Source organism: Garra rufa, chromosome 20 (assembly GCF_049309525.1).
Source record: "Garra rufa chromosome 20, GarRuf1.0, whole genome shotgun sequence".
Classification (NCBI taxonomy): domain Eukaryota; kingdom Metazoa; phylum Chordata; class Actinopteri; order Cypriniformes; family Cyprinidae; genus Garra; species Garra rufa.
The window spans coordinates 18,260,329-18,277,146 of NC_133380.1; the positions used below are offsets into that span (position 1 = coordinate 18,260,329).

The 16,818-nt window shown below is 37.5% G+C and overlaps 1 protein-coding gene across 1 annotated transcript in view; it reads right to left on the bottom strand.

Annotated features, from left to right (window-relative positions):
* cntn2 (contactin 2) overlaps nt 1-7,690 on the bottom strand; it is a 43,680-nt gene extending 35,990 nt beyond the window's left edge. The window contains exon 1 of the mRNA XM_073825380.1: nt 7,470-7,690. The gene's annotated coding sequence lies outside the window, so the exon portion shown is untranslated. The remainder of the gene's footprint in view (nt 1-7,469) is intronic.
* Nucleotides 7,691-16,818: the final 9,128 nt, after the last annotated feature.

A 16,818-nucleotide genomic window follows, 5' to 3' on the forward strand; every position in this document is an offset into this window, starting at 1 on the left:
AAATGTGGCCCTAAAATGATGAATCACCCATAACCATTAAATATGCAGGACGCACACATTCAGTACATCAAGCAAAAGCAGCAGCTTGTGTACCACCTGTTTCAATTGTTCTTATATGCATCCACACATTTAACAGCACCTCGTTGCCTCCCCGTGCCCTGCAGATGGTACGTACTGTAGTGCCAGTCTGGACCATAAAGGCCACGGCCATGTATCAAACTCACAAGAGAAAGTGTGTGGAGATGAGAGACCTGAGAAGACAAACAGCCTCATGTGGACCCACTAGCTCTTCTGCAACTGAAATGCCAACATGATAGTCTGTGAGTGTTGACAGCCCGCCAAGATGAAATGTCCTGTAATAGCTTGGCTCACTTCACAGAGGACGATGATATGCTTGTCCTTTTTGAAGAGGAAACAGGATGAAATTTGGTGACCTTCAAAAAGGCTGACAAAAGGAGTGTTCTTTGAACATTTTAATTTAGGGAATAAAATTCTAAACTCTGATAAATATCAATCCTGATTTTGATATGCACGATACCATATTAGTTATCGGATGACATTACAGATGTCATACAGGTGTCATAGCTTAAAACGTCCTCCTTATCATAAACAAAGAATTTATTTAATTAAGCTCCAAAAATGGCTCATTTGGATGTGAGGTGCCATGTGATGTCACCCCGGCACAAACATTTGCATAAACACTGCCTCCAGAGCAAGGCATCAACAAATAGTCATTTTCTCACCATAGGCCCTGCCCAAATAGAAATTACAATCACTGTCGCTATCTTGTTAATGGGACAAATGAAGTGAGAGAACATTAGTTTTGATGCAGTTGTTCGCATCTTTGCACAGATATCAGAATTCAATTGCGCAATATCAGTTATCAGTAATAAAATAACAGCAATGATGTGAAATATTTTTATAATTTAAAATAACTTTTCTATTTTAATGTTTCATATTTTATATTTCATAAACTTTTTTATTTATTATTTATAATTTATATACAAAGCAGTAATTCCCCACATGAAGAGTCACATGTTGATAAAAGTTGCTTAAAGAAGTAGTGCACTTTCAGAATTTTTTTTTTTTTTTACAGATAATGTACTCACCCCCTTTTCATTCAAGATGTTCAAGTCTTTCTTTCTTCAGTCATAAGGAAATTATGTTTTTTGAGTAAAACATTTCAGGACTTCTCTTCATATAATGGACTTCTATGGTGCCCATGAGTTTACACTTCCAAAATGCAGTTTAACTGCAGCTTCAAGGAAGAAGGGTCTTATCTAGTGAAACGATCAGTAATTTTTCTAAAAACATTTACAACTAATATACATTTTAATCTCAAACACTCGTCTTGTCTAGCTCAGCAAGATGAGTGTTTGAGTTTAAAAAGTGTATAAATTGTAATTGTTTTTAGAAAATAACCCATCGTTTTGCTAGATAAGACCCTTCTTTCCTCGGCTGGGATCGTTTAGAGCCCTTTGAAGCTGCATTTTGGAAGTTCAAACTCGGGGGCACCATAGAAGTCCATCATATGGAGAGAAATCCTGAAATGTTTTACTCAAAAAACATAATTCCCTTACGACTGAAGAAAGAAAGACATGAACATCTTGGATTACAAGGGGGTGAGTACATTATCTGTACATTTTTGATCTGAATGTGAACTACTCCAATTTTGTGAAAAAACATGTTCCAATTTTTCTTTGTTGAAAAGTTCTGTTTTTTGTAACATCACAAATCCCTTTGCTCTCACTTCAGATCGATTTCGTCCTCCTTATGTCCTTGCTGAATAAAAGTATTAATTTCTTTTTAAAAAAAGTCTTATTTATCCACAACTTTTGAACATAAAATCTTGTATACATTTTTAATCATTTCACAGCTCTTAAATTTAACCATAATCTATTTGAGTCTTTTGACTGAACTAAATGTTACTAATCTCATAATGAAAAGACCAGGAAAAACTACATATAAACTGCTCTTTTTGCTACATTTACTGTGATAAGGCCCATTAAAACATGACACGGGCCGTGGATGGCCGTACCGAGGGAGAGACTGCAATTACGATGCCTAGTGATTTCAATTGGAGCATAGCATGTTCTCACTGACAGATACAGCATCTGCAGCAGCAATGCCTGGAGGAGAACAATGACCGCTCTATGTCCCAGAAGTTCTCATTGCAGAACACAAAACAGAAGCTCATCTGTACTTGGGCACTTTACGGCAGAGATCAGAGAACTGAGAAACTCCCCACTCTTCCTCATTTACCACCTCCGCCCTCAGACACAGGCCCATCCATTCTCTCTAATGGCCATATCTCAATGAGACCCCGATAACCCAACAGATGTAGAGGTCCTTGACCTTTATCACCCTCTGACAAAGACCTTGTGATCTCTGACCACCCCAGTGAACTACCCCTCTCTATTTGATCAGACATTTTTATTAGCACTCCCAATGAATGGTTGAACTGCTGAAGGCACTCCTGACCTGGATGTGTGCAGATCAGGGTTAAGTAAGTACATGCGCTTATGGATGAATAAGTCTTTCAAATATATGTAACGCTTCAGTTCAGATTCACTTGGCTTCGGTTAAAACTTCCCTTCAGTAAGCACATCATCCTGACTGCCTGAGTTCAAGGCTTCAGTGCTCTCTATAGGATCATTTTTCAGCAGCTGGACAGGAATGTACTTCCAGCTCCCATGCTAATCTAATTTCATTTCACATTAACATAGATTCACACAGCGCTTGTGGATGCATCTCATTCTCACTTCATCCATGATCTATGAGAGGATTACTCGCTCACTTTAGCTTTTTAGAAGTGTCTTTTAGTGACCTTTTATACTTAAATGCGAATATGGAAAGAAGCATTAAATAAAGATATTGCAAAATGATATATATATATATATATATATTAGAGTTCAGATGCAAAATCATGAGTCATTCAAACAATCATATTTACTCACTTCACAGCAAGAACAAATTAACAATGGCCTAGCTACAAGTTTGTCCACTGGCCAGATGCAAAAATAGGTTTATTGATCGCGCTGAATCACAGGTCCTAACCTTGACATTCCAGTAACAAAGCAGCATAAAACATACCGTTTTCAGGCACAGAATCTGTCTCATTTTCTTCAAGCTCTTGGGAGTAAACAGCATGCAGTGTAGCAACAGATATGATGGAGAACTACAAGTAGAGCCTGACTATTAAAGCCTAAACAGTAAGTGGTTGATTTAGGGACCAGCCAGTTACTTTAGGTGTATCCAAATGCCCAAACCACCAGAAATTCAGTTGGCTGGAGTTAAAATGGTAGGAGCTACAATAAAAATAAATATATTATGCAAAGTGTTCTGCATTTATTTAATGGCTAAGATTTTGTTGTACTGTAGATTTTTATTGATTTAACATTTTAAAGGAGACCTAGTATGATCATTTTCACAAGACATGTAAGTCTCAGGTGTCTGTGAATTTTCAGCGCAAAATACACAGATCATTTTGAAAATGCCTATTTCGAGAGAAATTGTGCATGGCTCTTTAAATGCAAATGAGCTGCTGCTCCTTGCCCCCTTTTCCCGAATAGGGCTGTGCCTTTACAGCTTGTACCTCAGATACTCTGCTAAAAAACACCTATCTTACATCTATAATATATGTGACCCTGGACCACAAAACCAGTCTTAAGTCGCTGGGGTATATTTGTAGCAACAGCCAAAAATACATTGTATGGGTCAAAATTATCGATTTTTCTTTTATGCCAAAAATCATTAGGAAATTAAGTAAAGATCATGTTCCATGAAGATTTTTTGTAAAATTCCTACTGTAAACCTATCAAAATGTAATTTTTGATTAGTAATATGCATTGTTAAGAACTTAATTTGGAGAACTTTAAAGGTGATTTTCTCAGTATTTTGATTTTTTTGCACCCTCAGATTTCTGGTTTTCAAATAGATGTATCTCAGCCAAATAGTGCCCTATCCTAACAAACCATACATCAATAGAAAGCTTATTTATTGAGCTTTCATATGATATATACATCTCAGTTTTGTAAAATTTAACCTTATGACTGGTTTTGTGGTCCAGGGTCACATATTTGTTTTTCTGAGAGGACACATCCTGAGTACTAAATACATTTTCTTTCAAGCCTTATTGCACTTAAACTGTCAAATACAAACAAGTTAATGTTAAAAACACACAGGAGTTACAAAAACAGTCGGTTATGTCTGTAAAGGTAAACATCTATGAAAGAAATCACCTGTTTATATTAAATCTGTGTGGCAGCAGCGTCATATACTGCATTAAATCAATAAATCAATAAATCCACTGCTCTCTTGTCTCCTCTGAGGCTCGGACTCTAAATAGTGTTCTGTGCTCAGCTGTGCAGCCAATGACAGAACAGTTAGGATGCTTTGCTCGAACTTTTGCCATGGCATTAAAACTGGTACATTGTTGTCACTTGAAAACACAAAATGACAGCACCGTGGGTGGAAACGTGTAGATTAAGGGGCGTTAATATTATAATAAGATCCTCTTCCAGTCACTAAAGAAGCGAAATCTTAGCGCCTAATTTTTTCACATGCTTGCAAAGAAAGGCTCAGCTAAAGTTACTGGGTTGTTCATTTTCACATTTTCTGAGTTGATAGAGGCACTGGGGACCCAATTACACCACTTAAACACGGAAACAAATTTTCAAGATTTTCATAATATGTCACCTATAAGTCTTTTTTGTATGATCAGAATTAATATAATGGAGCAGTTCGGGTTCTGCATTCTTTACATGTTACTGAGGGTGATTTAATTGAAAATGCCTTTATTGTTATCCTTTAATTAAATATTTCAACTTACTGAATAATGTTTCAAGGTTAGTACATGTTCGTCTCTATTGAGAAGATTTCTATTTAAACATGCATTGTTTAATTAAAGTACATTTCTGTATAGACACATTCTTTAAAACTTTTGGTTACATTTTTAACCATGTCCATGTCTTAAAAATGTACTTAAAAAAGTAAGGATGTTTGATGAATTTGTATAGAAATTGCCTATACTGTAAAAATGCCAATCTCTTAACTGCCATATGGTTTAATAATTTTTAATATTTAACTTTCAATTATAAGTCAAACGTTTACGGGCTGTAAGATTCTGTTTTAAAAGAAATTAAAACTTTTATTCAGAAATAATCAAATAAATTGATCAAAAGTGACAGCGAAGGCATGTATATTTACAAGAGATTTTCATTTCAAATAAATTCTGGAGAATCCTGAAAAAACAGCACATAAAACATTAAAGAATATTAAGCAGTGATAATGATAAGAAATGTTTCTTGAGCATCAAATCAACATATTACAAATGCTTTCTGAAGGATCACGCAACACTGAAAACTGTAATAATGGCTGCCAAATATTTGGTTTTGCTATCACAGGAATAAATTACATTGTAAAATATGATTTACAAATTGGATGTATTATTTTTATAAGGAAAGTTAGGCTATTTTTTCTGTCTACGCCCCACCTGAACAACACCCGTCAAAAAAAGATGTGGACCGCTAGTCCTACCCAATCGCTCACCCTCATCTGCTTCAGAAAGCAAGGGGATCTTGTGAATGTTTTATGAGGCTGGTGGATATAGCACACGCCCTCATTCCAGTAGATTGTGAAGCTATATTTACATGAATTATTTTATAAAAAATTCTAGGTCATAAGTCTGCCAAAATCAGAGTCTGCCAGAATCAGCAGCATCTTGTCCAAGGGCTTGTGTACAACTGTTTTTTTTTTTCTCAGTCTCTCAGCGTGTCACATTTTTGGTTCGAGCCGCACACCTGAGCACACTGATGGGGCTGCTGCGGGCCAGCATTAGCAGTCCGTGGTGTACTTTTCCACAGTGCTTCACTGAGCTTTAATTTGCTGCTGCTGCTTGGTCTGTCACTATCAGGTTTAACCCTTGGCCATGACTGTCCCCAGCCTCCAAATGCCACTGAAATGCTCTCTCTCACTACAACTGCCACCAATAAACTTGAGTTACTGACCATACTATCTATATTGCTTTGTGCAAATTACCTTTCTAGTTTTCAAGATGTGGTTGGGCTAAAATCAAGATTTTTGAAAAACTTAAAAAATTCAAATTCTGGTCATGTTTAAGATCTAACTCAATACAGCACTTCTGGTGATTCAGATAGCATGAAAGAGGCAGGAAGAGATTAAAGAGCTCAGTGCACTTAAAAAACAAGAAAAACTGAGTGCAGACTGATCTCAAAACTCAAAGGGAAACTCACTGAAAAGCATGGTGCAAAATGCATGGTGAAAAAACATTCAGTCACATTATTAATGTAGTCTCAGTAACAAGACAGCTTTTCTGAAGTCCAACAGATTCAACTGATAAGAACAGAATAAAACCCCCGAAACATGAAGCGAGAATTTCGTGCCACAGGGCTGAGTCACAGAACAAGGCGGTTAGTATTGGGGCATACTGACCTTGGTGAGCTTTTGTGTATGATCAGAATTTATGAAATGGAGCAGTTCGGGGTCTGCATTCTTTACAGCATGTCACTGAAGATGACTTAATTGAAAATGCCTTTATTGTTACGCTTTCATTTAATATTTCAACTTACTGAATAATGTTTCAAGGCTAGTACATTTTCGTCTCTATAGAGGACATTTCTATTTAAACATGCATTGTTTAATTAAAGTACATTTCTGTATAGACACGTTCTTTAAAACTTTTGGTTACATTTTATATGGGGTAAGTTGTCACTTTGGAACCTATTATAGGCGTTTCATACAAATGTAACAATTATAAGGACAAAACAACTCATAAAAATGTTTTAGCTATAACATAACTAGTTTTGCAAGAGATGTTTGAAACCAACATACAAAACAACTGCAAGTGAAAACACACATTAGTCTAATTGGACCTTTGACTCTAAACTTGCTTTGTGACAACTAGCCCCGGTCTCTTTACATACGAGTAGTAGATCATACTCTTTAATGCAATATAAAACGTTACAATGTTAAGCAGTGTAACATCACTTCTGGTATATAACAGACTTCTCAAAGAGTCATTTATGTTTGCCTTTGACCAGTAGTTTGCACAGGTGTTTAAGGTAAGACTCGTGCCTATCTATCCATCAGCCGCTATTATTTCAATGAGGGTCGTCACTCCCGTGTAAACAAAACGCCGTTACTAGCCGTTCACACCCGGTATTTCATAACAGACGTGTTTATTTCATACAGGCTTCCTTATATCTACATAGTGTTGCATAGTTAAGCGAAATATTCCCAAATATAATTCCGCTAGACTGTATTGCGCAATCCCTTTCTAACAGATTATTATGGGACGCTTCAATTCTCAAAGCAGAATATAAACACAGCGCGTCTCGTCCTGAATAGTAGCACAAAACACCCAAATAGCCAATTAAATGCAACATGAATGTAATTGTTAGGTGAATAATTACCTTTAGGATGATACAGGTTTAAATGCGCTTTCTTACCTTTGTAAAACCGCTTTGAATGAGGACGTGCTCGCGTCTCTCTGCCTCCTCCAGTGACGCTGCTGGTGAAGCGCGCTGCGTCAATAACGGCCACTGGCCTTTTCTAACGTTTGGAGATTTTTTTCTGCTCTCTTTAAGCAACTGCAGCCCCCGTCGCAATAAGGATGCTGTCGTCTGCACGACACGATCTCTCTTCCTCACTCTGTCTCTATCTTCCTTTCATAATAGCCTAAATCATCCCCCTCCTCTCTCCTCCCACTCCCTCACACACTCTCTCTACCTCCCTCTCCCTCCCTCTTACACTATATTTGATTCAAATGAGGAAATACGATTAATGCAACACAAGTAAATGAACCTCTTTTTTTAATACACAGTGAATGTACACAAAGAAGGTAGAACGTTCCTCAAAGGAGGTAAAGTGTATACCCTTCCCCCACCAGTACACACACACACACACACAAAATACACTAACACACCCCTTCACACTTCTCTAATGAAACCCCAATGGCACAATATGCACACAGGGAAACCACATCGTCTGTGTTCAAATTGTTATTCCCACCACCACTGATTCATAAAGACTCAGAATAATGTCTGAATAATATTACTCAACGCTGCTGCATACAAATACGTTTCTCTCTGAAAGTAGAATTGAATGTTTATAGTAAACTAGAGAAACGACAGGCCTACTCATTTTATTCTAAACGGCTGAAATTAGGTTTCTTCAGTAGGACAAAAAACACAATCTCATGAGAAAATGTAACTATAGTGTTTTTCAAGATGCCTTATCAATCGGCACTGAATGTAAACAACAGAACTATATCTTGCTGATTTTTGCTGCTGATCAATTATCATCATGTTTTGGGCTGTACTAATCGTAAACATTTGGAGTACTATAGACTGCCAAAAGTTATAGCAAACAAGGAGGAGAGTGATAAAAACTGTCTGAGGAACTAAATGCGTTTGTGGTTTGCCAAACTGAACCAGGATTTCGAGGGCAAGAATCTTGAAAACATTATCATTTCCGGTCAGGTAGGTGAAATATTAGCCTATCTTAATTAATACTGCTTTTACGTATTTCACCACCTATTAACAAAAGTTTGTGCCTTTTCCTGTTTACTTAGTCCTTCTTTATATGATTTAGCAGCTTCCACACATTTTTTACATGGTTTAGACAGCATAAATTAGCAGAACAACGTATTCAGTAGTACATTAACCAGTCCATGCTATTTTTCACATTTGAGTATCATCAGTATGGCTGCGCATCCGCATAAATGACCAAATCATGATGGAAGTGCAAACCCTTTATTGTACAAGGTACCGGTTTTATATGAATACATACAATGTGATTTGTTTGGAAATGTACGATTTTTAGAAAACAACGTAAGCATAAAGGTAGATTTATGAGTTGCAATAAAAATCTTAAGACCAAGTGATCTATTCATTTTAAAGCTCAAAATTTGTCTCATAACTGTCTATTTCTCTAAAACATTTGAAATAAAGTTGATATGTTCTTGAAACAAAACTCAATCAAAGCTCATAAACAATGAAAGAGCAACATATACTGTAAGCAATAAAAATGTTCCTTTGGGTTTTTCGTAATCTTTTAGTTGGTAATACTTGTCATCATGGGAGATCTATATAGAAAAAGATACATTATACATAAAAAAAGGAAAAATTAATGACTCTGAGAGAACATTTCTTTTGAAGGACTTTGTTTTGGCCTAATAAATCTACTCAAAACTTAAGACTGAAAAACCAAACATAGACTATCACTTATTTTAATAAATGCCAACGGATGTTTTCTTTGGAATAGAGCAAAGATACACAGAATAGTGATACAACATCCAATTTCTTCTTTTTTTAATAATTGGTTTTGAAAAATTGGACACTGGAACACAGACATAATATGATTACGAAGCTAGTTTCAGGCAAAAGTTGCTCAAGGGCCTAATCCAGTAATAAACTAATCTTGAAATTGAAGTTTGTATGCCTATGTGAACTGAAAAAGCAATGGCATAGATGAAGACAAAGAGATTTGTTAATTGATTTTGTTGTCTCAGCATGAAGTCATGAAAGGAGAGATTAAATAGCTGTCAGGCCGTGGCAAATGACGCTGGAACCGATGGTTTTAAATTAATTTATTCTACAAGATTCCAGGAAGTTCCAGACTCCTCATTCTCCCCTGGCTCTCTTGTACACAGACAAGAGGACGTGATCATTTTTCAGTGCCCTTGTCCCCAGAGACTGACACTGCCCGTCTAAGCCGGACCTCACCAAGCCGATACTAAGAGCCGGGACCCTGACTGACTGTGCGCGCCGGTCCCTGCTGTCGTATTAATTTTCATTTTGACTGCTGGAGCCTCTACAAATCTCATCAATGCTGTCACGGACTGTGGCGGCGTGCATGTGATTCAGGCACTGAGCCTGAGTGTGTGTCCGCCTGCCTGATGTGATACGTATTCTGATTCTCTTTGTTCAGGCCATGTAATGAATAGCTATTGATGTCAGAAGAAAACCTGTCACTCAGTGTATCTTTACGTGTTGCTGAAAAAAAAAACAGAAAAGGCAACGGTCTTTATGGCCCTTTGCCAAAAGGGCAAAACACTAAACTTTGTCCTACAGATGAACAAAAAAATAACTTAAAAAGTACACTTTTGACAATTTTATTAAATAACAAAAATATTTATATTTTTATTGATATCACATGATTGGCTGAATGAATATGAACTTGAATAATGAATATGAATACTCATATACTTTTTTGGCTGATTTTGGTGCATAACAGATTAAATAAATAATGGTTGACATATATACCTGCAATTGTACTGAAAATGTGCTTTTGCATGATACTTCATCCCCGCCAAGAGTTTGTCTGCAACATAAACAAAACATTACTTACAAATCATGTCAACAACATGAATTAAATATATAATGCTGATAGTGTTTCTGTCTGGTCATCCTTACTGTATCGGCTGGCTCCAAACCCTCTGAAGGCGAGCTGAGCTCCATCTGTTGCTTTTAGAAGGATCAATAGTTGTGATTTCTAATGATGTCTAAAAGCTCTGGGTAACCTGAGTATTCTGCCCAAGGCCCCACTGCTTGCCTTCAACTGCCACTGAAGAACAACCCTTGTGCCCAAGCAGAGGTCACCCAATATACTAGACTGATTAAATGCTCAGTTCTAATTGTGTATTGCTAATGTGAGTGAGAGTCACTCCTAATAGTACATTTTCACATCACATCTGCATTATGTCTTAATACATAGCTAAAATATTTAATTATCTATTATTTCTAAAACTATGAACTCAAGTATTAACCAAGTATTAACTACTTTTATACAAATTGACAATTTAAAATATATACAAAAATATATATAAAATATAATTTAAAAAGGGATAGTTCATCCAAAACTGTAAGACCTTTGTTCATCTTCGGGAACACAAATTAAGATATTCTTCATTAAATTCGAGAGCTTTCTGACCCTGCACAGACAGCAACGCAACTACTTCAAGGAAGAGAAAGGTTTGATTTCATTAAAAATATCTTAATTTGTGTTCCGAAGATGAACAAAGGTCTTACAGGTTTGGAACGACATAAGGGTGAGTAATTAATGACAGAATTTCCATTTTTGGGTGAACTATCAATTAATATTTAACTTTCTATAATTTCTGTTCACATTCTTTCCAATGTGCAAACAATCAATTTAGTAATTTTTAAAGGTGATCTTTTGACATAGAAGAGGTCTTTGTATGATTAATTTATCCTGCAAGTTTCATTACTTAAAACGTCCTCCTCATTATAAATAAAGCATTTATGTAATAACCCTCAGAAAACGGCTCGTTTTGGACCCAAGGTGTAAGGTGACATCAGCCAAGCGCAGTCGTTTGCATAAACACTGCCTCAGGAGCAAGACATAGACGAACAGTCAGTCACTTATTAATGGCTTGACACATGATTATGTTAAATGTGAGTGTCTCGTTGCATAAAAGCAAAGAAGAAATTACAATCACAACCGCTATCTTCAGACAGATACACGTTCGCTTTCGGACACAGTTCAAGCACTTGAGTCTATTGTATGGCGTTTTAATCGTTTAAGTAGTGCACTTAAAATCCGTCCTCGCAAGGGAGCATTTCTGCACTGTGAGCGCACAGAACGGTACTGCACGCACAGTGACGAAGCTCGCACGTAGAGAGCTTCAAAGGGTTGAAGGGTGTATGGAACCAAACAACTGTTTCTTGAAGTGCCCATCTGCGTCATCATCCCAGGACCACACGGAGGCACCGTTATCATACAAAGGATCTGCGCAAAGGATCATGGGAGTCCGAAGTCTCCATCAGTTGTACCCTTCGAAATCCTTCATTCTGAAGGGCCCTTTAAAGCGGCTAGTTATGAGCACTTCAGTTTGGAACGATACTTCAATATGGCGGCCATGATTGTTTTCACTCCGAAGTGATATATCTCGTTTGGAACGCACTGATGCTTGTTACGTTAACAAATGCTATTGGCTGCCAGAGCCGTCTCTCAGAGGCTCTGTTGGCTGTTGGCCAAATCCTGTATTGATTGGCTACTCACCGTCTGACTGGCTGTTGGTCACATGTGAACAAGCGTAGCTTTGAACTTCTGCTGTCTCAGCGGCTAAGCTAGTTAGCGACGTGTTCATTTTAAATGCAGACTGTTCGTTTTTTTTTTTTGTGATAATTGTATTATCAGTTGTATCAACCCTGTCCCCCTCTCAGTTTCTTATAAAGATCCTGATCGAACAGTCTGCATTTAAAATGAACCTGCGCTAACTTGCTTAGCCGTTAGCTGCCGTTCGACACCACAAATTAGATTAAACTAGTTCAAATAAGTCAATATAAAGAGTTTGAATCCCTTGTTCCGCCTGCGTGTTGGAGCAGACCAGGCATCAACGATACGATGGACATCATTGATGCTTGCTTTAGACAGATCTCTGAGACATCGAGTAAATACTGACATTTTTGGCGATGTGAAAGTAAACTGGAAACTGGTATCTCAACTTCTGGAGACAGCGGAAGTTCAACGCTACGCTTGTGCACAGAGTCCGTAGCCAATCAACAGCCAGTCAGACGACGAGCGGCCAATCAATACAGGATTTGGCCAGCAGCCAATAGAGACGTTGAGAGAAGGCTCTGGCAGCCAATAGCATTTGTTAACACAACAAGCATATGTTTGGGCTCCGCCCCCCTGACTGCCAAAACATTCTGTGCGTGAAGGGTTCAGCTCGCGTACATGTTTAGATCTATGTGCGTGTGCAGTTCTGCTCACGGTTTTGTTATTTGTCCTCGCAGCGTGTTTATGTGTGCGCACAAGCATATTTTAAGTGCGCTACTTTTGAAACGATTTAATCGCCATACTGTCGTCAACAGGACAAATGTTGTGAAAGAAAATTCACTTTGACGCGTTTGGTTTAAACAGCTCGTTCACGTGTTTGTACAGATATCGGAAGGATCCCAGCGAAAGGAACAAGTGGATAGTTTATTATTAATGGCATCCCAGATTGTGTCAGAGGATTGGTTGGAGCATTTTGTTTTGTAAATGAGGCACAGTGTGTTCACAAAGAAACATTTGTTGAAAGGTGAAGTGGTGCTAGATCTGACTGCAGCTGCATCATAAACTGTAAGTAAATTATTTCATAATGCTTTTTCTGGAAATTACTGTATTTATTTTAATTATGTTGTCAAAACACTCACAAGCAATAACGAGGGGGCGTTGATACTGTTTCTTATGCAATTTCGCTAGCCAATCATAACAGTGGCTGATAATTGACAAGCCTTAAAGGACACGCCCCTTAAAACAGCTTGTTGCATTTTTTCCACATATTTATTTGTTTTTGTTTTGTTTTGTTTTTGGTGCAAAAACCTTTAGTAACATTATTAGCAAACCTCAAGAAACATATTAAAATAATGAATAATAATAATAAAAATCCATGACCCTGTTAAATGTAAGTGCACTGAGTTTGTCCAAAGTGTAATTCTGAAAGTCTGGCATATCCTAGAAAAACCTTGAATTACATAAGCATGTTCAATTTGTACAGAGTTCAAAATGTTCTGCAGCATTGTCTGAGAACCTGCCTGTGTGAATAGCTGAGACCTATACCCATGAAAACCCGTAATTCACCAAACAGAATAGAAATTTCAAGATCTGCCTATTTGCTTGTCAGTTCTGAATACAACAGATATTGAAACAAGAAAAAGATCACATCACATTGCCAGTACTAAGCATGTGTATTTCAGGATAAACACATACTTCTGCATGCATGTATGGATGGATGAACGCAATAAACAAAAAAAAAAAAAAAAAAAACTTGATAACAAAGTGCTCCATTCTCTGTTATTCCTATGTCCAATTGATGGAGCTCTTTTCATTTTGTTTCCCTTTCCTCATCTCCAGGCAAAAGGGGCAATTAGCATTTAGATAGGAAGTACTCTCATATAACGCAGACATTGGATGGCTGGCCTTTTCTCGAAAACTCTTCATACCCTGGGGACACAGAATCAGTGGCAACAGCCTAAAGCAGCACTGCCACTCTTACCTGAAAGGTGGCACCTGGACACGATCCTCTAGGGGCTGTCTGTCATATCTCTTAAATGGGCTTCATGGCCCCCAGCTGTATACTGTATGTACATATGTGTGTCTCAGTGTGTGTGTGTGTGCATGACTTGAGCAGAGACAGACTGGGTTGATCAGAGGTCCTGCTGGGCTCTGCCTGTCAGCCTGCAACAGTCTGTAAACACATTCCCAGAGCAGCCAGACATGTACACCAAAAAATATGGTTAATTAGTTGTACTTAGAGTACCACTGGAGAGAGGCATGTTTTTTTTTTTTTTTTTCATATGTATGCTATATTATGACCAATTTATTGTCTTATATTATTATGTGTTAAATGGAAATCAGAGGAAAAAACAATAAATCAGCCATATTGGCAGCACTTAGCATAAACAGTGCCACTGAACCAAATGAAACTCGTATATTTTGTTGATTATTGCTGCTGAAATAATCAATTATTGTCATGTTTTGGCCTGTACTAATCGGTCTGACCACGGAAAACATTTGGAGTACTATAGACTGCCAAAAGTTTAACAAATCAAGGAGAAGAGTGCAAAAAAATGTCTGAGGAACAAAAGGCATTTGTGGTTGGCCAGACTGAACCAGGATTTCCAGGGCAAGAATCTTGACAACATTCCTGTTTGTTCTTATCATTTCCAGTCAGGTTGTTGAAGTATTAGGACTAATATCTTAATTAATACTGCTCGTACGTATCTTTACCACCTGTTAACTTTAGTTTGTCAAAATATTGCACCCTTTCCTGGTTACTGAGTCCTTTTCTAAAGTGGTGTGAAGAAGTGTTGGCCCCCTTCCTGATTTTTTTTAAATTAATTAAATTTTTTTTTTTCATGTTTGTCACACTTTAATGTTTCAATCATCAAACAAATTTAAATATTAATCAAAGATAACACAAGTAAACACAACATGCAGTTTATAAATGAAGGTTTTTTTATGAAGGTAAAAAAAATCCAAACCCGACAGCCGGCCGACCAAATTACCCCAAGAGCGCAGCGACGACTCATCCAAGAGGTCACAAAAGACACCACGACAACATCTAAAGAACTGCAGGCCTCTCTTGCCTCAGTTAAGGTCAGTGTTCATGACTCCACCATAAGAAAGAGACTGGGCAAAAATTGCCTGCATGGCAGAGTTCCAAGACGAAAACCGTTGCTGAGCAAAAAGAACATAAAGGCTCGTCTCAGTTTTGCCAGAAACAGAAACTGGTTTTTGCATATCTTGCTCTTGAGTTGTACACCGCGCTCTATTTCTTGAACACAACATCATTCCCACAGCACACATTCGGAGGGGAGTGGGCAAGCTTGCCAATGAAGAGCTGTTTATCCCTGCCACCCGGGGACAACAGGAAAACGAAAAACATAGAGCTCAGAGCAGTTTCAGCATCTTTATCTTTAGAAAGTGTCAGGCCAGGCTGCCTGCTATAGAGCAGCAAATCCCTGGACTGGGAATTGAGGATGTGCGGCGGCAGTCGTAATGCCATCTGCCTGCGGGACATATTGTGATGGCTCACCGGGGCGCTGCCAGTATGCAGCACGTGTAGTGACGCAGACTCAGCACACACCTGCGTTAAAAACAGCTGGGATGTACAGCAATAAGCTGAAATAATAAATTAAATATATGATGAGACAAAAATAACAGAGTTTGGGGTTTAGCCTCTACTAACGGACGCACATGTGCTACTCTAATGCATTTATATTGACAAGAATTCATTGCTCTTGTACAGATTGCAGACAAGTTACAGGATGTTGCATTTGTTAGGGCATTTAAGATAAATAGCCCTTTATATAAAAACTTATTTTTATATGACAAGCTCATTTACTGTACTGACATGGCTGTAATTATTTAAATAATTATATAATAATAATAAGCAGCAGATACATAAAATATATAATGATAATTTCTTACAGAATATACATACACTGCTGTTCAAAAGTTTGGGATCAGCAAGATTTTTAAAGTTTTTTTTAAAGAAGTTTTTTCTGCTCATCAAGGCTGTGTTTATCTGTTAATAAATACAGAAAAAAACAGTAATATTGTGAAATATTATAGCAATTTAAAATAGTGGTTTTCTATTTTATTATACTTTAAAATAGATTTTTTTTCCTGTGCATCATTATTCTAGTCTTCAGTCACATGACCCTTAAGAAATTATTCTAATATGCTAATTTATTATCAATGTTTGAAACAGTTAATAGTTTTTTTAAACCTGTGAAACTTTTTTTTAGGATTCTTTGATGAATAAAATGTTTTTTAACAAAATTTATTAAAAATAGAAGTCTTTTGTAACAATTTTGAAATCCTCAAAAGCTACACATCATGTTGAGATCCAAAGAAATTCAGGAACAAATGAGAAAGAAAGTAATTGAGATCTATCAGTCTGGACAAGGTTATAAAGCCATTTCTAAAGCTTTGGGACTCCAGCGAACCACAGTGAGAGCCATTATCCACAAATGGCGAAAACATGGAACAGTGGTGAACCTTCCCAAGAGTGGCCGGCTGACCAAAATTACCCCAAGAGCGCAGCGACCACTCATCCAAGAGGTCACAAAAGACCCCACAACAACATCTAAAGAACTGCAGGCCTCTCTTGCCTCAGTTAAGGTCAGCGTTCATGACTCCACCATAAGAAAGAGACTGGGCAAAAATGGCCTGCATGGCAGAGTTCCAAGACGAAAACTGCTGCTGAGCAAAAAGAACATAAAGGCTCATCTTAGTTTTGCCAGAAAACATATTGATGATCCCCCAAGACTTTTGGGAAAA